Source organism: Phlebotomus argentipes, unplaced genomic scaffold (genome assembly GCF_947086385.1).
Source record: "Phlebotomus argentipes unplaced genomic scaffold, Phlebotomus argentipes genome assembly scaffold_18, whole genome shotgun sequence".
Taxonomy (NCBI): Eukaryota; Metazoa; Arthropoda; class Insecta; order Diptera; family Psychodidae; genus Phlebotomus; species Phlebotomus argentipes.
Genome location: NW_026776177.1, coordinates 355,670 through 382,000, shown reverse-complemented (window position 1 = coordinate 382,000; position 26,331 = coordinate 355,670). Strand labels below are relative to the sequence as shown.

General features: G+C 36.9%; 2 protein-coding genes across 2 annotated transcripts in view; one reads left to right on the top strand and one right to left on the bottom strand.

The window, feature by feature from the left end:
* LOC132260575 (lachesin) overlaps window positions 1-26,331 on the top strand; it is an 84,203-nt gene that overhangs the window by 30,350 nt on the left and 27,522 nt on the right. The gene's annotated exons all lie outside the window — the stretch shown is intronic.
* The window catches only part of LOC132260574 (aldehyde dehydrogenase, dimeric NADP-preferring), a 136,070-nt gene continuing 125,119 nt past the window's right edge, over window positions 15,381-26,331 (bottom strand). Inside the window, exon 11 of the mRNA XM_059758788.1 lies at window positions 15,381-15,390. The gene's annotated coding sequence lies outside the window, so the exon portion shown is untranslated. The remainder of the gene's footprint in view (window positions 15,391-26,331) is intronic.

Sequence of the window (26,331 nt, the reverse complement as noted above, 5' to 3'; positions counted from 1 at the left end):
CGCTGTTTTTGGACATCTTTTCCGACCATAACCTTAAAATATCGCTAAGAGATCTTCAAAACTCCGTTTGGAAGCATTCTAGATCACAAAATAATCTCTTATGATTTTCCAATGATCTAAAAATTGCTGATTCAGACTCAAAATCGCCCAAAAGAATTCCTAAATGCGCATTTTTCAATTGCAAATAACTATTTTTGAGGTTATGTTGAGTTGTAGCACAATTTGCAGTGTTTTTTAGCATCAAAGGATCAAAAAGCAGTGTTAATTGCTTACAAATGCTTAATTAAACCAAGGACTAGCAGAATTTCTGTGCTAGAATCGGTCCCTGATTCGTTACATAACCTATAAAAAGATTATTTCGTCTGTTTCTGCGTGAAAATCTAAGGAAATCCAAAGAATCCGGGCGATTAGTCAGTAAATATTGAAGGTTTTTCAACACTTCCACTTCTTAAGTTCTCCTGATGAGTCGTACACCACTTCTGACTGTATTATCTCCCCCTTGGAGTAACATGCAAATGTCGGCCGGCAAATAAATCCACAGTGCTGAAAGTGTTGGAGTTTCGGACACGTTTTCAGTATAGCATCTTCAGATTGACCATTGTAATGTCATTATCGCCTAATAGACGCAACACAATACGCATAATCTCGCCTATGCTCTCAGTGTATTCCCAGGGATGAAGGGACGTAATGAAACATGCAGAGTTCAATGAGTTCCTTGTATCAAAATTTCATGTGTACACGTTTCGTGTCACTTTGACCAACACGAGCATTTCACTGTGAGAGCAAATTAAATGACGGCAGACATGATGATGGCAATGTATCATGATCTGAAATGCGAAATTGCTGCTTTTCCCTCCTCCACCCCCGAAAACCCATGCGAGGGTAACAGGCGAGACATCGTCAGATACAAATGAAGATGTCTAGTTACAGAAAATTGCCTCAAGAAACAGAATGAAGTGCCCGAGGAATGAAAATTGAGATGTCTGCCAGCGTGTAATGAACTTTCACTCCCACAACAAGTCAAAATTCAAATATCAAATGTTATTCGCCGAGAGAAATTACACACAAATCTATCGTATTTAGTGCGTCGCGTTGTTATGCCATCATAAAGGACTTGCATTGCACAGTTTACTCCTGTTTTCAAGTGATATTCACTCGGCAATTCTCTTTGGGACGAGAGAATGACCTTTTCACGATGGAGTGGATGATCCGTGGTGAGCGAATAATTCGAGGAAATTGACACGAGAATGAAGGTGAGCTTTTAATACTCTCCAATTTATCTTCCACACATTGGCCAGAAAGTTGAGTCTGTCACCGCTGAAAATTCCCACCCAATATTGACGGGGAGTCCATGCTTTGGGGAAATCAAGCTTACAACGCTAGGGAAACGACACGATGGAGTGACACGAGCTGATGATTGTAATGCAAGAGGAGTTAAATCAACCATTGGGTGTAATGCACTGACGGCTCTCGCTAATCCAGCTGCATTTGTGGAAATCATCACTTTCTGGGGTGACTTTGCATTCCGGCAGAATTAATTTTCAAAATCAATTGATTTCCATTCGCGTAATTATGCAGAGAAATTTGTGGAAACAAACCAAAGTAATTCGCGTTTACAAACCATTGAATTTCTGATAATTCAATCATTTTTTCTGATTTCTCGTGATTTTCATTTAAATATTGATCATTCCATACAAATTTAAATCGGTTTTATAATTATTGTAAAAAAAAACATTTAAATACTTGATTATTTTTCATTATTTTCTGGATATTCAATCAAAATTTAAATATATTTAAATTTTTGATTATTTTCTCCACATATTACCGCCAAAGGGTTTGTTTTAAATACGAATCTGCAAATATCTTGCTAAAATGGATCAATCTGCAATTGTGGCTCTAATTTTCAAGCTTAAACATAAAAGATATTTGCAATAAATTCTTTTTATCATGAATTTACTAGTTCTGAACCTGAATATTGATTATTTGGACCAATTTCACAATTTTTCCAGTATTGCTTAAAACTCTAAACATGTTTAACATTTATGTATTTGACTGGGAATCGATCCAATTATTGAATTTATTTAAATATTTTGCAATTTAATTGGGAAAATAATCATTTCTGATTATTTTTATTCAAATTTTGAATTTTTGAGACCTTTAGAATCCCGTAAAAATCATGACTTTCCCTTTGATTGTTGGGTTTTCCTGTGAATCCTTCGCTAGGAGAATTTGGACAGGCAGTAGATGAAAATAAGGCGTGAAAAAGTTTTAATTAGACAGAGTATATCATGACATAATTGTGCTGCGTCAAGTGGTCAATTCTCTTATTCTCTTATGTGACACAAACAGGATGTTTCCCTCATTCGGCAAATGAGTGTTGGGATTATCACGGAAGATATTACACAGTACATTGGAGCAGTGTGTGATATGAAATTGTCGGTGGCCAGAACAAGAAAACTTTTCAAATTACTCTCCATGTAACTAAATTACCAAAAGTTATATCGCGTCAGGATAAGCGTTTATCGATGACGATTCGGATGCGGGAATGTGTGGCGATGCTGGCGTATGAAGTTTCTAAAACCCAAAATTGGTATCTAATTCCTCCGAAGAACTATAACTCTGGGTGCACTTTGGTGGGTGTGTGAGTTGAGATGGAAATGTTGTCTGGGTTGTCTCCGCCATTCATACAATTCGATTTCACAGCTGGAGTCTCACATAATCGCACATGAGAATTTGCCCTGTAATTTCGTCCCCGGGGCGGCCGTGGGGGGCGGGCAAGACATGGGGCGCGTGGAGTATCAATGAGGCCGAGTCAGGGGACATGTGAGATGAGACTGTCCAATATCTCCATGCGATGGACCGCAAAATTTAATTGGAGGCTTTGTGGTACTGATGCCTGCAAAATTTATTGTTCCCATCTGATTTGCCTTTCGTGAATACAAACTGCAAGCCAGTAAATTATTTTACAATATCCATGGACCCCCACAATGGGGCGCCTCTCGCGAGCGATGGCCACAGTTGACCGGAAAAAAGGGGACGCACATTGTTGGGACAGGCGGCGGGAGTTGGGGGCACTTTTGCCCTGTGATATCTGTGAAAATTTAAAAAGGGGCGCCACATTTGCAGTGCACCAAGGCTAGATAGAACAAAAGGGGTCATTTCCTAATCGATCTGCCCGATGCCGCATATGTTGCAATACACCATCCCTTATTTATCGCTACAAATAGTTCCGCATCCGACATTCTTCCCCTGCCACGCAGGAATTAAATTGACCGAACAGTAGGGAAAAAAAAACCGATGTTTTCAATGCTACAACAAGAACTCCTCCAACTCTGGGCTCATTATTCGAGACCACGGGGGGAAAATAGTTTATGAGCTGCGCTAATAAAATTCACCCTTTATGCATATTAGCGTAGGTTTTCTTCTCACTTTCTTTTTACGTTCGCCCTTCCTTCCACCCCCCAGAACACCCCCAAGTTACTCTCAGTGACCATTAACCCCATTTTATACTTGAGACTTTGCCATTGAACGTGGGAAGTGCAGTGTATCTGGAACAACTGCATGCATATTTTTTCTTTGCAATTACTTGAGAAGATAAATTACACAGTTGGCTGATATTTTGCACACAGAAAACACAATTCAATGAAGCGAAAGGATAAAAATCTCACGGGGAAAATGGTTAAAATCAATTTTTTTCCGTTAAATTGTGAATTGAAGGAATAAATCATACTTTGTCTCAATTAATATTCCTACTTAGTTCAGGATAAGTTGATTGAATCCCTTTCTAAAAAACACAATCCTCCCTTTTGCACTCCAGCAGCTGAAGGACTAGGAAATTAAATTCCTTTCGCAAAGCTATTTCCCCATGAAGTACAAGCAGCATCAGCATTAAGAATATATTACACTATTTGTTGTCATCATCTGAAATGAGACAGTTTGTTAGCAAATTTGCACATTTCAGGCGTGAGTGGCGGAGGAAAAAATTAAAAGGAGAGCGAAGACAAAAGTAAAAAATATATATATGGTAAATTCAAATGCGACAAATATACAGAAAAAAAGAAGTACAATTTCTCTTTTATTTCCTCCGTACTTTGAACATGAAAATAAAATTCAATTTGAGGGGGGATGGACTTGAGTTTCTGCAGAGAGATGTGCTTAAAGTGAATGGTACACATGCTATATTATTTGCTGAGTTGGAGTGGAACATTGAAAATTTTTTTTTTCGGCAAGACATGAGGAAAAAATCCAACGAGAAATGTTAGACGTATGGAAAATGGGTATTGTTGGCGAGGCGCAACTTTCTCTGGTGGTGTGAGAGCGCCAAGCCATGAGCTTTTCAATTGTTACTGGGCGGACGAGGAAAAAGTGTTTTTCGGTTGACACTTTTTCTTCGTGCATGAATTATTGTCGCAGGCACTGTGGGGACATGCTGCAGAAAACAAAAAGTCCATCAAATGAGCAAATGTAGTATTGGAAATACTTCTGCCTCGCACTACACATGAAGCAATTTGATTTATTCCGCCAGAGAAGGAAATTGATATTTTTCTGTCTTTGCGTGGTGCGTTCTCGGAAATTTGTTGGTTTGAAGGAGCATTTTTCAATAACGAAGAGGTGTATGTGTGCTGAAAAGAAAAGGTCTCGCGTGTTCCTTTGCTTTAAGAAATTGGAAGCAAGAGCGATGGAAAAATTTCTCTTCAGAAGAAAGTAATTAAAAAATCCAAGATGCACTTCAATTAGTTAAATGAAAATTATGTTTCATAAACTATTCAGCGAACACAAACTGCTAAGAACTCAAATTCAAGGAGATAATATGGTCAAAAGTGGTGCACAGATCTGTAGAAGTTTAAGGAAGCGAAATAGGTTGAATATTTAGTTCACACCTTTGATTTTCTGTTGATTATTTTAGTCTCAGAATTTAATTTTTATCCAAATCCTGATTTAGACATATTTTTCTAGGTTACGTCACTGATTTATGACTAAATAACATCTTAAAGTAGAAATTCTTTTGCTTAAATTGAAAGTATTTTCACTTTAATGGTTGAATTGCGTAATTTTATTCAAATAAAATCGTGATTTTACAAAGCAATGATAAAGTCAAACATAACCTCAATTTTTTATGAGAATAAAAAATTTCATTTTTGTACTTAATAAAAAGCTTCATGATCCAGAAAAAAACGCAAAAGTGCATTTTTAGCGAAAGAAGACGATAAAACATTGTATGAAAACGTGGTTTTTCAAATTCTTGGTCAGATTTCAGTTAATTTTCGGTTAGATTTCAGTTATCAGTTGATTTTAGTATTGTTATAAACAATTCAGGAAGTCTGAAAGTCCTGAGAAGTGTCAAAGATTTTTCATACAAATTTTGAAATGAAAGAATCTCAAATTTGCTCAAAATTGAGATATAAAAAGCTAATATTTTCGTTTTTCGATCTAAGCACTTATTAGCTAAACAAATACATGCTTTTTTAGCTTTTGTGGTTTGCTGAGTAATTCCATTCATTTTTAGATTGAAAATAAAATATTTCTTCATGATATTTCCGCTTTCTCAATGGAAATATGTGTGGAAAACTGTCATTCTCCCCCTCTGAATTTCATTCACCACCCCAAAACCGCAGACGAGATAGAATTGTGAAAGTCTCTATGGTGGAAAACTGCCTCCAAAATTTGGTTTTCAGAGCGCATTTGTCCTTGTAAAGCTCCATTGAGCGGTATTTCTTGCGCATGGGAGTTCATTTGAATAGCCATTAAGTGGATGAAATTCGCAGAGTGTAAAAATAACACTTGGAAATGTTCACAATGCATTCTGATGGCACGCGGTGTTATTTTTTTCCCTCAACTGTGCCGCGCGTGTACACACAGGGAAATTGTGCTAACAAACCCCCAAAAGAGATATTCCAATCGGTTAGTTTAAATTTGATGTCACACATGCAAAATCATCGGACACGTTCCAAACACGGCAGCGTAGAAACGTATACGGCAAACTTATGTTCCTCAATGGTAGCGATTAACCAATATTTGCTGTATGTGGCTGTTTGTGTGTACTTTGCATATAGAACTCGTGCCTACAGTCGAGGATGGACTTTTATGCCACTCGCCAATATAAATCCCGAAAATCCAATTCAATCTCGCCGTGCACGCATTGCCAGGTAATATTAGCAATAAGCCCGCGGTAGTTTGCCAACATATAAAAACTGGGCCTTTTTTCATGCACCACTGTAGCAAATAATGCGACATTTTCCACTTTTCCAAAATATCTCGATGTGTTGCAAAGGACGCTTTTTATTAGTTGAATAAATATTAATATCAATTTCGTATTTGCACAGATGTGCACGAATTTCCACAACCTAAACTGCGGTTTAGCTTGTCAATTTTAATTTTGGATTAAATTAGATTAAAAAATAAATTTATCGCTCGTTGCAACTTTATGTTCATACGATTTTAAATAAGCTAATAGGCGTTGTAAGATTACGATTAGTATATTATACGAATGTGGTGAATTTATCTTCTGCGAAGCTTGAAAGGTTTCAAAGCCGAAAAATTCACGTGAAAACCAAGAAAATAGACAATATTTATGTTTTTATGGAAATAATCACACATTTTTTGGATTTTCCTGATCATTTGTGCACATTTCAATGAACTAAATTGAAATGAATCCATTTGGTTTTCCAGAAGATTTTCAAGCAGATAAAAAACTATTCACAAAAAAGGAATTTCTTGGACAATTTGCCCAGCAGAATCCTTTAAGAATCCCATGGGAAACACGCCCAATGCCAGGAACAGTCACAGATGAAGATATCTTGTCTTCTATTTATAATATTATTTATAATTTTTTAATTGATGTTTTCAAATTTATTATACGTTCTTTTTGCTTCTGTGTTGAATTCTTAGATTTTGTATTTCTACTTCTTTGTATACTTTCTCGCTCTTTATCAATTTCTTGGTTTCGTCATCAATTCCTGCAATGAAATCAGTTTCTGATTATATTATTTCAGTGGCAATTTAATGCCAAATCTCAAGAATACACAGTCTGAACGACTCTAAGACCATCATAACATAGGGAAAACATGCACATCAATAAATCTAAAGACCTGTGGGACTCTCCTGCAAAAACACCATTAATTTTGCGAGAGACATTTGCCCTGAATGAGACGTTCTGTCGTAGATAAATTGTCAATTGAGAAAAAGTATGTCTTCCGTAGTTAATTTCACAAAGTAACTTTTCCCACTCTCTCTCCATATTCAATAATAATAGAGCGTGAGGGTGGGTGAGGGTTGAAAAATGAATTTTCAATTTATATCGTCCTAATGTATTCAATAAACGTGCAGAAGTTCACAATTTCCCCTATAACTCTAGGAATAAGTGGCGCACCTTTGAAGCAAATCAGCCACCGCATTCACTTCAATTGTACAAATTAATGTGCGGGATGCGGGCCTTCAATCACACATTGCCAGTCCTCTTAGATCATCTTCTCTTCTGTGTGATTCTCCTCGACATTCCCACTCAATTAACGTTATCATCTTGCACTGGCAGAGCCCGAAGCTGAAGTAGATTTATCATAATTGCTGAGGAATACTTTCTCCAGATTGTCGAGTTAGGAAATAAAATTTTGGTCCATAAGTTGAACTTTCGACACTCTATTTTCTTTCAATTTAAAACTTACACGAAATTTGGTGAGAACGAAATCTCCGGGAGGGAAAATAAAAAGTTATATGGGCAAAAAAAAAAGAGAAGAACGATGGAAAAGTTTAAATTTCTCCCATGTATGCAAAACGCAGAGGAGGGAAGACAGTTGTAACGAAAAAGAAAACTTTAAATCCCAGAGTTTACGAGTAAAATATGAAAGTGTACATATATTTGATGTATACGGAAAGTTCACGAGCCAGAGATTACGAATTTTCAATTTTAATGGCCATGATAGTACCGACGAAGAAGAAAAGTGTAACTTTTGCCATATTCCATTCCATATGGCGGCAGCGCATATTTTATTCTTTCACCTGGGCTCGTGTCGTATAACGTGATCCATTAAAAACAATTTAAGATTTTCAATTTATGCGATTCCGTGTCTCTATGAATTCCAATCTCGCGCGCCAAGTCAGCCATCTTCTGCATATTGATGAAGAGCGATTGGCGAGGGAAACTTTCTCTGCCTGGGCGGATAGTGGATTTTCAATAACAACAATTAAGGATATGTGGTTGCGCGGAAAGCCGGGGCTTAATCATTTTGCAGATGCCCCCAGGCTGGGGTGTTTGGTAGTGAAAAGCCCTCGTCGGAGCTCTCATTGGTCGTGTCCCAGAACCGCCAACAAGCGCAATTCGATATTTTCAGATAAATACGATTTCACGCGGAGTGGCAGACAGATACACTTTTGATGGGGAAATGAAAACAGAAACACAATCAACTGGCGGAAGAGATTTCCTATTTAAATATACATACCCCAATGCAATCCGTTTGATTTATTATTTTAAATTTCGATAACTGCATCCAATAGGAATATGGTTGATACCAAGGGGCTGATATTGTGGCCAGAAGTGGTGTACAGATTAGCAGAAATGTTTAGGAGTGCTTGAATATTAAAAGAGAATCATTATTTACTCTTTTTTAGGTTATGTTATGAATTTAAGGCAAACTTTGCTATCAAATAACCGTTAAAATTATTAAATTAAGTCACAATTATGGTGAAATATGATGAAAATCAGAAGTTTTCATAGATAAACTCTATAATACTGATCCAGGATACAAAATTGTCTATTTTAAGAGCTGTTTGAACGAATTTAACCTCAAAATTGCAAACGTTCCAAATATGTTTCTCTCAAGGATTCTGCAAGATATCTCAAAGGAATTTTCAGGTTATGTTTCAAAATACATTCAAAGGAGCTATAGAAAATCGAATCACAAGCAAAATGTCTACTGGAAACTTCAAATATTTCTAAAATACAATTTTTCAGTAAGTTTTCAGAGTCTCCCAAGAAAAAATTGCGTCTTTTTAGATAAAAAGATCCTTAACTTTGAGATTTTGATGCTTTAAAAGGTTGGAAAAGTGTATGAAATTCCGACAAATTAACTGCCAAGTTCTGCAAATGTCTGTGATTCTGTACAGAAGCGATGTACACTGTTTAGCCTTATTATCTTCCCCTTGATTAACACCAATTGAAATTGCTCTCACACCGGCTATGCTGAAATTTGCGTACAAAACAGCATCTTTCATGTGTGAATGTCAGTTTTAACTCATGATAACGATGAGAAGATATCATAAAGAATGTATTACGAGAAATACGTCTTTCATATTAAATGTCCAATTGTGAGGCAATTTGGCCTCATTTGGAAAGGGAAAAACAGCGTGTCACGAAGTTTCATCAAAATGTACACCGTGTTAAATGAAATAAGTGTTATTCGACACTAGAAACACTGAAGGGTCATGGGACATCACTATGATGCTTGACGTGCAGGTGAAAACTTTGCAAAAGTGATGAAAATACATGATGAAAAATTGTAAATGCTTCCCTGCGCAATATTACCTTCGTACGCACCTTGAGTGATGCCAATATCTCCGGAGGACAATTTCAAACTCTTCGCTTTCTTTGAATGCTCGCTCATATACAAAGTGAATACATTAAGAGGCACTCTCTGGATCCTTGGAGAAAGTTTTATAATGCACTCGGTGTATCTGTCTGTCAGTTTTAAAATATTCTCTAATGTATTCTCAGTATTTCATCATGCTGCTCCGTCATATACTCCGTGCATGTATGTGCTTTACATGGGGATGGCATGAGGCAGCATAGGTTGCGCCCTTGCGCCAGACGCGAAGGGACGGATAGTGGCATGGAGTGTAGGGGTGAAAAAGTTGGGGAAGATAAATGTACCCCATTTACCCTATGATATGTACGTGCGAATATTTAATGAAAGTTTTCTTGTGTAAACGATATTTCTTATTTTGCCGCAAAAATGTCTACTTTCTGAGTGTTGACATTATTTAAGATTTTAATTTTTCACCCCAGAGTGGAATATGAAGTGGCGTCCTTATTGTCCTTTGTCTTTTCCCTTGTCTTTCGTCATTTTTGCTCGATGGCCAGCCTTCGTTGCTCATTATATTCCAAAAAGAAAAGAAAAAAGATCTATAAACATTTCTATATGATTGTGCAAAATGTGCGTCTATATTTGTAGGCAAATCAACTTTGATATTTCCTCTTTCTCCCATACAAATAAATCAATACATATATGTATAATCTTTCAACCACTCTTCAGCGGACCAAAACATGACTTGGTGGGTGAACTTTTTCCGGCAAATACAGAATGAAATATATATATAATGGAGAGGGAGAAAATGCTCTTTCACTTTTTATATACTCCCACAAGAACAAATAGGAAAGCGAAAATCCAGACTCATCTGAAGTTTAAGATTTCACAAGACAGGATAAAGTAATTTCTTTGCAATTTTGTGCATCAAAGGAATTCCTTTCACATGTCAGATGCTGAGATGTTGCTCGAAATCCCCTTTCAGTGCCGTGCATATGAGTGAAAATGGCATTGCAGAGTGACACTGTGGAGAATTTTCCGCAGAATGCAAGCTTTTCACTGAGAGAACTCCTCAATTCCTGTGCATCCTTTGCCAAAAGGAAGTTTCTTTGCATCCCCCAAAAACCCCCAAACAAAGAAGAGGGAATTCCACAAACGTCTCTTAATTCTAGCAACTTGAAGGAAAAGAACAGGCCTGTTGCGCTTCTTTGCTAAACAATCTGTGTTCACACAGAATTCTACACACCTTTCCCCCCACCTCCCCTAATCTTGATGACTCTTCTTCTTGCCACACGTTTCAACTCTGTAAAAGCAACCACAATTTTCCACACACAGAATTTTTCTATTAGCTCCGCTCATTGAATTTTCTGTGAAAAAGTTTTTCTTTTCATTTGAGAATGCTGCACAGTAGCAATTTCCATTGCACTTTCTTTTTCCGCTGCTCAATACACTGCGCATTTAAAGAACTTTTTCAATCAGATTCTAAATCAATTTAGTGAGCAAAAGCTGAAACTTGTGTGTGGCTATTGTGCTATGGTAGAAATTCATTGGATTAAATATTTAAAGTCAAATAAATTATGGGGAAAACCATCTGAAATAAAACGGAGGCACTTTAATTGTAAAATACTCTACATCTCGTTATCCTCGTGAGGAGAAAATTTACACGCGAAATCGCAGAAACTTGCATCATTGTCCGATTTCTTCGTGCAACAGAATTAGGAAGGAGGAAGTGTGAAAGTCGATTTGTTGCAGGAAGAAGTGCTTTGTGTGGATAAAAGAGTTATTCTACAAGATATACTCTCTCGTCGTCTAATTGGATTTTTGGCGTGATGCACGTTTTCGATCTCCACTTCATCAATATTTCGTGCTGTGGATGTTCTTCTGCACTTTCATGTAAATGGAGATAAATGGACGTGGCAGGAATGAGAAAGGAGCGCCAGGATAATTCTCAATTGCTTGAAAACTTAACTGAGAGTTCTCTCCATAACTCCCATTAATCCCTTTTCCATCCACTCACCCACACTGGAGGATAATCCCAAAAATAGTGCATGAGCAATATTGGGTGTGAAAGGGTCAAAATCGAAAAGGACAAAATTCGCTGGGATATAATACTCTCTGGGATATTTTAAATAAGAGTGTATCATAAAAATGTTGCATTCTCTGTTGCATAAAATATTCATGGAGGAAATTCGCATGGAAAATGTACATATATAAAAGAATAATAAAATTTTTTACACTCCTTTGCCATTTCATCAATCGAAGAGCCAAACGGTTGGATGAGTAGTGCTTTAGTGGCCAAATTGAGGTCAACATATTTTTAAAATTTATATAAGGAATGTTATTAAAAATTCACATTATTATGCATGTACAGTGACTCCAAATTGAATAGAGCCACCCAAGGCTCTGTGACAAATCTCTGTGTGCTGCGAATTTTCACGTGAAGCTAGAGATCTGAAATTTTCCACCAATCTTCCCTCATTAATGAGTAATTATCATGCCAAGTTTGAATACATTCGGCCTAATCCTTGACCCTTTTGTGACAGTAAAACCGAACCTATGTATAAACTGCTCTCCAAATTAAATAGAATCATCCTGAGTAACATTTGAATATTTTCCACTAATGTGTGTTTTTGGTTCTCAATAGGGTTTAAATGAATCCGATGTGTCTTCAGGATAAATATCCTGTCGATTTTCATTTATTATCTCCACTTTGGAACTGTTTGATATAAAAATTTAATTAGGTGAATATCAAGTATTTGTACGGAGATTTTTCGGCTACGCAAAAAAAAGACATTTCACAAAGGAAATAACCAGAAGGACCTCTTATTCCAAAAAGGGAGTTTGGAGTGAAATTGACCGCGAAGAAACGAAAGTGTCGCGGATAAGATCGCGAGTAACTTTTTTAACGAATTATTCAGTCGTTTTAGGCGAATTTCGCCATGTCTAACTTCTAAGATTCATTAGGAATTGTTTCCTAAGGTCCTTCTGATCCTTTTTGTTGCCACAAAAAACATATTTCATGTGTCTAAGACTAGAAACAAAAGCGACAAAGAAGAAATGCGTTGATTTTCAAAACCAACCGTTTCAACCAATTCGCATTCTCTAGGAAATACGAATCGCGGGCATCAGGAAAATGGCAAAAAGTCCTGTGTTTTGATGGACTGAACTTCACCTGTCATGGATCTGATGATAAGATATTTGTTTAGCGCCTCAAATTTGTTTCGCAACACATCGATATGTCGCAAAGTCTCTGGTGTCTCTATTCAATTTGGAGTCACTGTATATAGCATAGTTTGTAAATTGTATTTGCACAATTTTTCTGTATACACAGCTCTGGAAATTTAATAATTAACCGAGGAATGACATTATATGCATTATATACATATTCAACGCAAATACATAAGGCGGCGTAGTTAATCATTAATCAAATATTTCATTAAATTTCATACACAACCGCAAGGTTTTCCTGATTCAGCCTGCTTGATGTATTATATACTTCACTCTGGATATAAGCAAATCATGCATTTGAAATGTGACGAAGTATTGGAATGAGCTTTTATAACATTTCATTGAGACACGCCACGTGGATTTCCCAAATGTCACATAACTAAGGCTTTATATTGTACATAAAAGATTGTAAATACATTACGCCAACGTACCAAAAATTGTCTCGTTTGTCATAAAATTCCACCCTTTTCAATTAACGTAATTTGAAGGGATTTACAATTTTGATAATATGCGTTTATGTATTAAGAAGATATTAAATGCAAATGATGATAACAAGTCAAAGAATTTACCTACGAGGGAAATTTGTCTCAATCTACTCCTTCGTATAGCGTTTATAGCCAAGCCAGAGTTAAAAGGACTCTCATAATATTAAACCCCCTCGGCTTTTCTACAATTAACGAAATAGATTTAATCCCTGGTAAAATTTTTGTCTACATCTCCGGCTGTTTTTGGCTCTTTTATGCCCAAATATAGGTTGAGAAGAGAGAGAAAGAGGAAAATTTTAACTCGTGGATTTTCATACTTCAGGAAATTATTCATAAATTCATTGGAAACTTTCTCCATTGTGTGAATGAAATTCTCATGAGATTATGAGGTAATTTCATACATTTTGTTGAGGTAGAATAAACATTTCAAAGAATTTCATATGCTAAGCCAAATGTCATGGTTTTGAGCACTTCCTGACTTCCTGTGCAAAAGCAACATTCTCGCAGGAAACATTTTCACGAGCCACCGTCGTGGTTGACGATAATGTCAAATCTTTTATCAAATATTAATCAAATTGATGGCACTCTCTGAAACAATCCTCACACACACACATTTCGGTATCAAAGGGAAAGTTGCATTTAATGGAATTATCAATGTCCTAAATTTTAATGTCATACAGCGTCTCTGCGGAAGCCCTTGTGATGCCGTGAATAGAGAGACTGCCAATTATTGTTCACGTGCAGGAATGCCTAGAAGACTTCCCAGCACATAAATTGAATTATATTACTCTTTGGAGCCAAGCTACGTGTGTGATACTTGAAAAGTTTCATCACAATTGAGAGGCACAATGGACCCATTTTCCATTACATCGCACAACACTAAAGCACAATTTACCATGTCACCAGCATGATATGTTTTAATAAAATTGTCCAAGAAAATGTATGAGATCCTGAGGAGTATGGTTGATGGGCTTTGTGCCTTCACATGCAATATAGGAGCCAAAGGAGCCAAATGTATGGCACGAATATGTTTATATAGTCAGATATGGCCTTCCAATCTTCTACTATCACTATTACTCTCCACCGTCTTGCTAAATGTTGCTTCAGGTGCTTCACTTTGCTTCATAATGATATTCGGATTGAGTCTTTTTTTCTATTTTTCACAAAGAATATTTTATTAAGGGGGAGATAATTTAAATTTCTTAAGTTTCCAACGGATTTTTCTGTAAGAATTAACGGAAAATCACTGTTTTTAGTGTCTTTTCCGGCCATAACCTCAAAATATCACTAAAAGATCTTCAAAGACTCCTTTTGAAAGCTTTCCAGATCACAAAATCCTATCATTTGATTTGTTAATGAGCTTAAAACGTTCAAATGCCTATTTTTGAGGTTATGTTTGACCTCAACACGTTTAGAAGTTTATAAAAGCGCGCTGTTTATTGTATGCAAACGCTTAATTCCGATTAATTATTCACTAAACCTTTCTTTGATTCGTTGCATAACCTAGAAAAGGATTATTGTGATTATTTCTACGCAAAAAAATCAAAAGAAATCCAAGGAATCTGATCAATTTGGCAGTAAAAGAAGCACTCAGGAATATTTTATGCTTTTCAACACTTCCGCTGAGCTGTACACCACTTCTGACTGTATTATCTCCCCCTTGTATTTGATGATAAATTTAAGTAAGAATAATAATTGGCAGTAGGACAGTAATTATTTGTGGTTTTTCCTAGATTAATTAATCACTATTTTCCTGTCAATTGATTGATTTTACGGCATCATTGTATATCTGTGTGTATATCTCTATATCGAGAGCATCTAGCTTCGATTCGCTCGAGGGTATAGAGATCTAATTAACATTGTAAATGACTTCATTTTAATTATTTTAATAGCTCCTCGAGCCTCTTCGACTAATATCAACTGAGATAAGTATCTGCGTGCGTGTGTGTGTGTGACACTGTGTCGCATTTTCTTTGCCTCACTTCCGATTTCGCCGGAAAAATTGAACAAATGGCAATAGAAGAAGAAACACAAACTCCACAAAATACACTACTTAAACAAGACAAAGAGAGAAGTGGAACATGTGATTTTCACTATAATTTATTACATTTTATTCCTTTAGTGACAATTTATTCGCCTAGCGAATGATGAATGGCTTTTTCGTTTTCTAGCACAGGAAGTGTGAAAAATAGTAATCTGGACATGCCTTTAAGTTCAGGAACTCTCCTTATGTGTAACAGAGGGTGAAGCACGTTATGTGCGAGCTTTAATTTTTCGGTTGTGAAATATGTGTTCTATAGCCCTGGCACACAATAATAATTCAGTCGATAGCGAGGAGGCATCTTGCAGAGGAATTTTAAAGTCATTTTACAATTCATTGAATCCGAGGCGCCAGATCGTGTGCCAAGAAGAACGGGGAGGCTTCTCTAAAGAAACTGTAAATTGGAAAATGGAACTTGTTAACAAAAGTTTCTCCATTCTCTTGTTTTATCGATTATAAAGGATTAGGTGCGTCTTATTTTTTCCCCATTTTCTTCTCTGTGTCTCCCTTCCCCGAGCGTCGCCTTTTTTTTTCCTCTCACTCGACAAAGTCCTTTGCCGGTTGTCTGCCAGCCCGAATGGATGGCCAAGTGTGAGGAGAATTTATTGTTGGATAAGAAGAAGCGACGGAATCTGATTTTTCTTTTCATGCAGAGAAAATTACCAGGTATAAATTAGACAAGTTTAATTAAGAGTATGTATTCTTCTTCACGAAGAGAAATTTTGCACATCATGTACTCATGCCGCATCGAGCGTTCTTGGCATTCCTCCTGGTTTCCACACCTTTTCACTCTTGCTCCCTGATGAGGCACCAGAGCGAGTCTCGGAATAAAATTATCCCGAATTGGCTTGCTATCTGTCTTCAACCTACAATCTCACCCTTAAGGAAATTGTTAAAGAACCGTATTACCGATCCTTGATCCCTATCTTTTTCAAATTACACAGTGACAAAAAATATCGAGAGAAATATGCGTAAATATAGCGACTAAAGTAGTGGAAAGAAGATGAAAAGCAAGATGAATAGTGATTTATTTAAATACAGATGCTTCAAATTTCCTATCTTGCACTAATCGACGGGTTAATCGAAAACTATTATGAAAAATCAATTTTTCATAAATTAACGCCGTTCACTTTTCCCCAAGAAATCTGTCTTAAAATGCAGTATTTAGCAAAAACGCTTCTTTGATAAACATTCTAGGATTTTCTTCAAATATTTATTCTTTAAGGAATTAAAATGAGAAAATATGACATATTTTTAGGTTTCTTCAATACAGAACTTTGAAAAAAAATCATTGAAAAATATTAAAAATTGATTTCTTTCAACTTGTTTGGATAAAATGTAATCAAAACCTATTAAAAATCGACTTTTGGACAGAATTATTTTCTGTTTATGTATTAATTTTGCCATATTTCCGTCAAAATTCCAATAAATACCAATCAAATCAACCGAAACATTCACAAAAAAAATTTTATTGAGCATTAATTAACATTTTCGCAAACTATCAGCGGCTGTTTGTGTTAAAATTCGACAAATTTCGCAGCGAAATTAACGGGTAAATTTTCAAGTGATTTTCCTTTAAAAAATAGCAATTTTGACTTTTCATAGTTTTCTATTCACCCGTCGTAATATCTCAACACACACAAATGTCATATTGATATAAAAATCTGAGTTTGTCACATATTTTTCCTCTCATGCTTGTACATATTTTCACGGCAAAGCAGGAAAATGTGTTTATGAACACAGGAAATTATAAGATCGGAATCACGTAACGTGAAAAACTACTTCATTCAAAGACAGGTAATCGCTCTACTTCGTAACACGAAGAGAATATTTATTAGATTTATTGTGAAATCTGATGGAAAAATTCCTCTTCACAGCTTTATTTATGATTTCCCCCCCATAAATTGAAGCTACTTTGAATTGAATATGAGAAATTAATTAAAATTGTACTCTAATATAGTTTTCTACAGAGACAAAAATATTTCTTGGGCTGGCGTTCGCCTGCCAAGCAGCGCGCGATAAGTGGCGTAAGAGTAATTTCTTCCAACATATAAGAATGCCAGACGATAGCATAGAGATATTCCGGAGGGTGAAAGTCGCCCATTGTTAGTGATACATTATGTACTTCTTGTGAAAAATTAGCAAAGAAAAATGTTCATGAGGCAAAGGGAATTTGGTCGAGTGTTTCCGCACACAAAATGTTCACGTCAACTTCATATTGATTATCTGTCATGAATTGTGATTATTTTCAATTATTAATTTGGCCTTATTGTGGGATGGTATTGTGTTCAATTGCGCGGAAACCACAAAATTTCAAATGACTGTAAAATAACAGAAAAATACATTGCATTCCACCACCGTAGTGACATTGCATTAAATCACATGTCTGATATTGGTCGCGACTGACATTCAAACTGCATTCAGTGGCTCAGGAAAGGTGCTCAATTTCGCTGCTAATAACATGGATGTGCTGTCGATGCAGGAAATGCCAGACAAACCGTGTGCCATCTTCCTGACCTCACGATTCTGGTGAACTTGCATTTGCTGAAATCATTGCTTATTTCCCTATTATCATGTGGATTTCAAGTTTGACCACATGTACGTACAAACACTTTATTGACCAACTCTGTCTCCTGAAACTATTTAGAGGCGTGCAATTATTTCCGTCATCCCATTTCATATAACATGTGGTGTATTGGATAAATAGCTCTCAATGAGCACCGTATGAATGCGAATGAGGTTAATTCAAATAACATTTGTAAAGCCCTGTTGTTGTGAGAATGTTGTGTAATTGGACTACATACACGAGTATGTTAAAAACGGAATTTATCGATGTATTTGCCAATGGAATTAACACGAGTAATTTTGCTTTACAAGCAGAGGATTTCTAAAAACATCATTTCACACTTTATTTGGCAATATTTGTATGAATTTCAACCTTCTGAAAATACACCAGAACAACAGCCAGAAAGTGTTTGGGGATGAGCGAGGGCGGGGCATTGAAGTGGGCGGAGCTTCTGAGATGCTTTACTTAACCAGATTAGACAGTTCATTGTACAGAATTTGCAGACATGACAAAGAAACAGTTCAATTTGAAGCAAATCTCATTTTCCGTTAAAAAAATAATACAATAATAAACACGCTGTAAATGAGCGTGTCTGCGATGAATTCCTGGAAACACTGCTATGAGAAGGGGAAAATTGTCTTTCCACTCTTGAGAGTTGGATATATGCAAAATGTATACAAATAGTATATAATGATTCTGCATGTGGATTCGAATGCATGATTTTTATTATTCTCGAATCATTCTTAACATTGCGAACGTGCTTGACAAAATATCACAATTCCCTCGCGTTTTCCTTTCAAAAGATGCGCATATATCTTTCAACTTTGGGAATGTAAAATCCTCCACTATGGTGATTTCTCTACAATGTCAGAAAATATATTGTATTATAGCTTATTGCGAAAGTGGAATACAAAAATTTTGCTCTTGCCAAAAATTCTATTGGGAGTCAAGACGAATTTGTCAATTTTTTTTGTCTTTCTTTTTGTTTCTCCTCTTAAACTTGTCGAAGTGGGTGAAGACATGCGTGTTGGCGTAATTTTTATCAATTGGCAGATGCAGAAGATGCTAGAATTCAGTGGTAGAGCGCGATGGATGAGAGTGCAGAATAAATTATATACCTTTTTTGCGGGTGTGAAATATTTTAAGAGGTATTATTATTGGGTCTGTGGCCATGCGATGGTAATGGATACCCAGAAAACCCCTAAATGTTCTCCTCAGAGACACAGAAGGGATCAACAATGGGGGGTGTACTGTGCGAAACGTGAACTGGATCCAGATGAGCCAATTTTTTCCATTTTGCACTTACTTTATTCCCGTGTGATTCTTGCAAAAATACTTACATATCGAAAATAAGAAATTTGATACAGTGCTTTACGTGAAGGCAACTTTTTCCAATACACAGAGAGTGGAGAGCGGCAAAAGAAATTATTCCAACATTTGATATTCTCATGTATTATATTACATACATTACATTTTCATATTCTTGTCTTCTCAGTGTGTGTGTGTTTTTTTCTTTGCATCTTAAGATAAATCCTCTTGCTTCATACATAGACTCTCTCACTCACTCACTCTCACTATAATAAGCATTAGGAGAGCATCATTTTGTATGAGAAACAGCGGGAAAGCACTTAATCTCAACGACGAAAGCATCATTATGCAAAAGGGGGCGAAAGTTGAAGAAGATTGCATAGGTGTCTCGTGTACTGGCTGTATTCCACGTAACTTCATATTTATTTGACTCTCAGTGTGAGTGAAGTGAATTGCAAATTTTGAAAATTATTAAAGTTTCGTTATCACGTGAAATGCGATTATACTTACTGTTACAGTTCAACTGAAATTTATTTGCATTTAATTGTGAGAATTTGACTTTCACAGCCACTCCCACAAGAGTACTGACAAGAGAGCTCCTTTTTCATGTTCCCTCCGGAACCTACTTCACCCCTTTGGTTCAAGAGCATCTGAGGAAAGGGTGTTGAAACTTGGCGCTTTGCAGCACACATTCAACTGACTGGTGAAAATAAACTAATATAATATTCGCACATTCTAGTTCCGCACAAGCGTTTCAAGCAAAAGGAAGTGTGCGATGGCGAGTCATTTCATTCGAATAACACATTTTAATATGCACAGCGCAAGTATAGAGCATTATTGTGAAAGTGGATCCTGCCACTATCCTGCACTCCTAGTTTAACTAATGGGTAATTCAATATCTCAAGAAAATTGCATTAACAGCAACGCATTCGGAGAATATTTACTTGTGAACTCGCGTGTAAACACGCGTATTTGCTGCAAATCTTAAATATTTACAAGAATTCTCTGAGAAATCAAGTTGACGTCAAATGCAAAACATGAACTGATTTCATTTATACGCAAAAATTCTTCTCAATGCTCTAATTAATGCAAGACTTGAGAGAATGGTTGGCTTGTTGTGCGCGAAAAGAGGAATTTATAGCAAGGAAAAATAGCACAAAGAGAGTTTTCATACCCCATCAGCTGAGAGGGAAAATTAAAGTATTTTGCAGCAATTTTTCTGTCATATTATTAGGTATTTTGTTTCGTTTCTCTTTCGTTTAAGAAAAATTTATTGAATTTGCTGCGAGAGCTGACTTTTAGCAAACAACTCAGTTCCACTGGGGGGTTGGAGAGATTCGCAATTGTGTGCGGATGATTGGACAAGGGGTGAGCGACGCTTTTCCACCATTCAGACCAATAAAGAAGCTTTTCTCTCCCGCCGCCCCCAAAACAAGAAGATACACTTACAAGTAGATTGCAGTTGTGGCTGAATTATTTGTCAATGTAATTGCTATTTGCGGGGAAAATTTATACGATTTTAAGCGGAGAAAAGAGGTCTTTTCCCCTCTTCTGTTTGGTCGCCAACACTGCAAACCTCTATATAGTGACATTCCCTTGGGAAAATGTTACATCGAGACACGCCACATTCATTGTAGTTCAGAGTTTAATGAAAATTTACGACAAAGACCATTCAATTTACTATCACATACTTTATTGTTTTATATTGGCTGCTGTTATAAATATTCAATTTTCTTACGCCACTTCCGCTATATATATTTTCCAAGAGGCGAACATTACAAACCACGACGCAATCTTAAGACATATTCTATGATTAATGACACACGGTCGACACGACGTGAAAGACGAAATTAAATTAAATAACTCGTAAAAATTTGCATATTAATTACCATGATTTGGGGTACAAATGTGTCCCAGTCTCATGAAATCTATTCCTTACGGTATTAAAAGGATTATAGGGACCTTAGAAAACAATTCCTAATGGAACTGAGAAGCAGAAATGACGGAATTCACCTAAAAATGCGGAACAATTGGTCGAAAAAGTAATTCGCGGACACTTTTTCCGCGAAATCAACCCTTTTTACGCGGTCAATTGCGCTTAAAACTCCCTTGCTGGGATAAGAGGTCCTTCTGGTTATTTGCCTGATTAAATGTCCTTTCTTGCGCAGGCGAAAAGTCCTCTGGAGCCTCTGGAGTCGTATTTTGTTCATACTCCATAATTTGATACTCACCTAATCAAAATTTTGCAATAAAACACGTATAAAGTCCAGGTAAAATATGAAAATGCACAGGATAATTATCCTGAAGACACTTCGGATTAATTTGAACAACTTTAAGAACTTAAGACCAATGTAATGAACAAATAAGCAAAGATTGTTGAGAGGTACGATATTTAAAATCTATGATGGTATTTTTCTACTTTGGCTCGGTTTTGATATCACAAAGGGATTAAGGATAAGACCGAATATCTTCAAACTTGGCATGATAATTACTCATTAATGAAGGAAGATTGGTGGGAAATTTCAGATCTCTAACTTCACGTGAGCCCCGGGGGGCGCTATTTAAAATCTCGCCACTGTAATGGTGTATTTTTCTTTCTCTTTCAGGTAAGTTTCCGATCACTGATTTGAAACATGAGAAGCGAAGTTCGGTAAATCAATTCAGGGCTCTTGGCAAGTTGAACAATGAGAAGTCCGTGTATTTCCAGAAGGAATTAAGTCCTTATTTCGAATGGCACGAAGTTGCATAGCTTATCGGCACCCATTGAAAGCCGTGAATGATATTGTAGTACTCGAGAGAAATTAAATTCTTTGAAAATTAATTTAATAAATCCTCCGATTGCCTTTCCTGAGCCATTCCTAATCCATGCCATACCTTTTCCTTTGTCGCTCACATTTACTGTACAGGCTCACATAGTAGATGTCTCAGGATCAGCTCCGGTGTATTTTGTGTCAATCAATTTGGCGAAGATGGGAAATGCCGTGCGGTGAGGCCAGGAACAAAGGGATAAAGGAAGCTCTCGTGTGAATATGGCAAAGAGTGGAAATCTGGAATATGTTGTTCAGCAACTCTCTAAATGTTAGGCTCTCTCTTCATGATACTCAGTCTAAGTGAATTTGCCTAAATTGGATTCAAGGAGATGTTATTTCATATCTCTGCGTGATGCGATAAGCTCTCTCAATGGAATGAGGATATAGAGATTTTAAGCGGAGGGAAAAACCGGAGTGAAATAAGTAAAATGTCTACCATTCACTTTTGATATGAATGTCTTTCTTCCACAAGTAATACATATTTATCCTCCATATTGTACTGAATCTCTATCTATAGATGTGATATCTTTTAAAACCCATGAGCAGAAAAATGGCGTTCGCCAAACAATGCGAGGCAACAAAGAAAGTGTTTCCGTGATGAAAGTAATTTCAACAATGAGGAAAATGATTTCTGTGTATTTCTGCACAATATCATTTTCTTTCCCAGGAAAACTGATGCAAAGCGATTTATATATGGTGAAAAATTTCACCCTCAAGACACTGGGCGAGAGAGACCAATTGAATTAAACTACTTTTATTCCATATTTCCCACTTGATTCACTCACTGCAGGAGTTTTCAAATTTCAATTAAATGTACAAGATGAGTTTCTTACCAAGCACACACACACCGAAATGCTGCTATTTCCAGCCATTTCCCCGGGAAGTTGGACAAAGTAAGTGGTGAGAATTCACCTCTCTCTCTCCCTCTCCTCTGTAATCTCCACAATTCCCTAATATGCAATTTATCATTTGCATGGCGGTATAAATTATGCCTTCAAACGCTATGTAACTATATACGCTTGAAAAATAAATTAATACCAATTTATAAAGGAAAATTACAAGTGAGGAAGTGCCGTTCGAGCACCTCATAGTCATTTCCATCAGGTTCGCACCCTCGCAACTACTCCAGAATATTTTCACTAATGACTGGAAAACTATCTAAGCGTTGTGGATACTTAAGTGGCTGGCGATGTGCGCAGAGAAAAACAGTGAAATTTGCGCCATCTTCAGAGTGTGGGTAATGTGATGTGAAGGAGTAATCATAAAGTTCCTCACTCACATAGTCCATTTTGCAATTTTCCTTCTTTTTCACACCCAATTTTCCTCCTGTCGCACCAATTTTCCCCGCTTTCTCCCACCCGGCGCAACCCTGCAAATTTAACACCCGAAAGAACTTAAGAGATCACGCTTGAGGTTGTTGAGGAGTGGTGAGATAAAAAATAAGCACAGTCAACATTTTAGTGTGCCACAAGAAAGCATTTTCTTGTGGGGAAATCTTTGAATTTTTAAACACAATAAAGTACCCTCTGAGCAACATTGATAGGAGTTTCAGCTGTTAAAAGCTTTCGATGCTTAGCCACAATGTACAGCTAAATCGGTAAAAGGATACTATTAATTTTAATTAGATTTTTGCAGCCAGCAACTGAGAAGCACATAAGAGAAGTAAGAATGAATCAAGAGGGAAATAATACGGCTAACAGATGTACACCACTTCCTGACACTTCCACAATTTCTGTGCAGAATAACAAACACTTCTAGAATGACAGCAGCGCTTAAAACATGTGTTTTCCTCTTTTTCTTCGCCTTTTTCTGAACTTCACTTATCATAACCTCAAATTTAGGAATCTTTGGCCTAAAAAGACGCAATACTTACTTTTTTTTACTCTGAAAACTTACAGAGAAATAGGATTTAAAAATATTTGAAGTTATTAGTGAACATTTTGATGTGATTCAATTTCCAATCACAATTCTGGATGCACTTTGGAACATAACCTAAAAATCATTTTCAGATATTAAGCATTTAAAAAGCAACACCGGGAAATAAAATCTATTATTTTCCTAAAATGAAATTTTCTATTTTAGAATAGAGAATCAATCAAATAGCTGTTAAAATAGACAATTTTGTATCTTGAAATAATATTTTGGAGGTTATAATCAATCTTAGCATAATTAACACAGTTTAATATTGAAAACTTGTAATCCTCATCAAATTTCATTGTTATTGTGCCAGTAAATTCGAATTATATCAAATCAGGCGCAATAATTAATGATTTTTGAGGTTATTTTGTTGTGAAGTTTGTCTTAAATTCAGAACATAACCTAGAAAAACGTTAAAAACAATTCATTTTTTCCAAGTATTGCGATCATTTCTTTTGAAAGTATCTTTTAAACGCATCATATTAAATTTACTGAAAAAATTCCACTTTCAAATACTCCTGCTGAGTTATACACCACTTCCGACCATATTATCTCCCCCTTGGAATGAATCGCAATTGATATTACTCCAAATTGGTATGGAGACAGTGAATGTGAGAAGAAGGGAAATAGTAATCTTGAAGTGATATTATTGAATTATTGCTGTTTCTCTTGAAAATGAGATTTACTCAGCGTCTTCGCCGAAGGAATTATTTGTTTCTTGAGACTCGTGCAGTACTTCTCATCTGCATAACTTACGGGGGAAATCCCAAATATGGCGCTTTGAAGAGATATATTTAATTTGTCGTACTCAACTAAAATTGAATAAATTCCCTCAGCAAATAAGCCGACAATCACTGCCAAACGAACACTCCATACGTTTTCTCATTCCACGCGAAAGACGATCAACATCCACGTGCATTAACCTCAAACACATTAAACGCCAAGGCGCTTTTGGAGTTAAGGCGAAAAGTGGGCGCAATGTCGCCGAGGGGAGCCTCGTCTTTGGCACACGCAAAGTTGTCACACGCCGAGAAGATGCACGTGAAGGAGGATGACGAGAATTGACACGCTTTGTGAGGCAATGTAACGAGATTTGAGATATTTCCTCAACTTGTACAGATGCCATTTCGCTAAGTATGTAAATAATTGAATTTCCTCACTCACGGCGTCCCACTTGATATATTTTCACCTCATCGCCTTTTTATTCGCCGTATCTGAGCGAGTAACGATGCCCGGAGCTTCTGTCGCATTTGTCTCATTTTATTTAGCGCCCCCGCAATTGTGAGCATGGCGTGAGGCGTGAGGCTCTTAGTTGTGTGGTATTTTATAATGGAAGATGAGAAAATGCCTTTTTCCTTCCTCCAACTTCAAAATTTCCCGTGTTTTCCTTTCTCTCTCACCACCCGTGCGCCTCAGCGTGGCGACAATATGGCAATCCGAGGGGCCGACTAGTCCGCATTTGCAGAAACTGCTCAAGGAAAGAAGGCCGGAAAGTGAGACAATGAAGATTCCTCACCTGTCGAAATGAGCCGCAAATTGTGCGTCTTTGATGTCAATTGATATGCCGATTTTCTGCTAATTCCCACGACACGCTTTTCCGATATTGCGCAGCCCCTGAGAAAAATCTTAACTCTGAGTGTGAAGAGATTTCATCCACCACAACGGGGATGGGAGTGTGAGTGATACAGAGACAGACTATTAAATCCCCGAAAAAGGAGGTTATAATACATTTTTTGCAGTGTATAGTGTGATGTTTTCATCTTACTTAAGGATTTACCAGTGAAAACGCACAATGAGTATTAAAAGCGATAAGTAAAATACAATTTACATAATCGAATCACCATTTGCATAATCAGTGGCAAGTCCGGAGGAAATAAATTGGGGGCGGTTTTGGATAGAGCAATAAAGGACTAGATAGCATTTAATTGGATTGTATGTGTGTATATCTTTATTGCCATGGAAGAAAAAAAGCCAGCGACGGGAAAGTGGAAAAGCGACAGAGATGAGGAAGAAACGGAAGAGGGGAGGAGATGCGGAAAGAAAGGTATATATGGTGAAAAACGCTTAAAAAATTGCTCGACGTGCCCCACGAAAGGGCAGGGGGTGAAAGAGAGGGATGCGCCGCCAGGACAATAAGGTTGGAGAGTTAGAACATTAGGCGCCCCAAGAAAGGCAACTTGCCACTTTGATTTGGCTCTTAAAGAAGTTTTATACCAATATAAATGGGAATGGCCATAAATTGATTCCGCTAAGCCTCGGCTCAATATAAAACTCGGTTCACCTGTCCAAAAATCTCTGAACCATTATAAAAGGAAGATTGACTGTGACAGAAAGTTGTAAACGTGATCTCTGTGCAAAGTACTCGAAAAAGACACGGCAGGGGCACGGATACCTTCCCTCCCCCGGCACCCCCGGGCAGCCGTTCGAATCGATTATGAGAGACACTGGGGAGAAATAATAC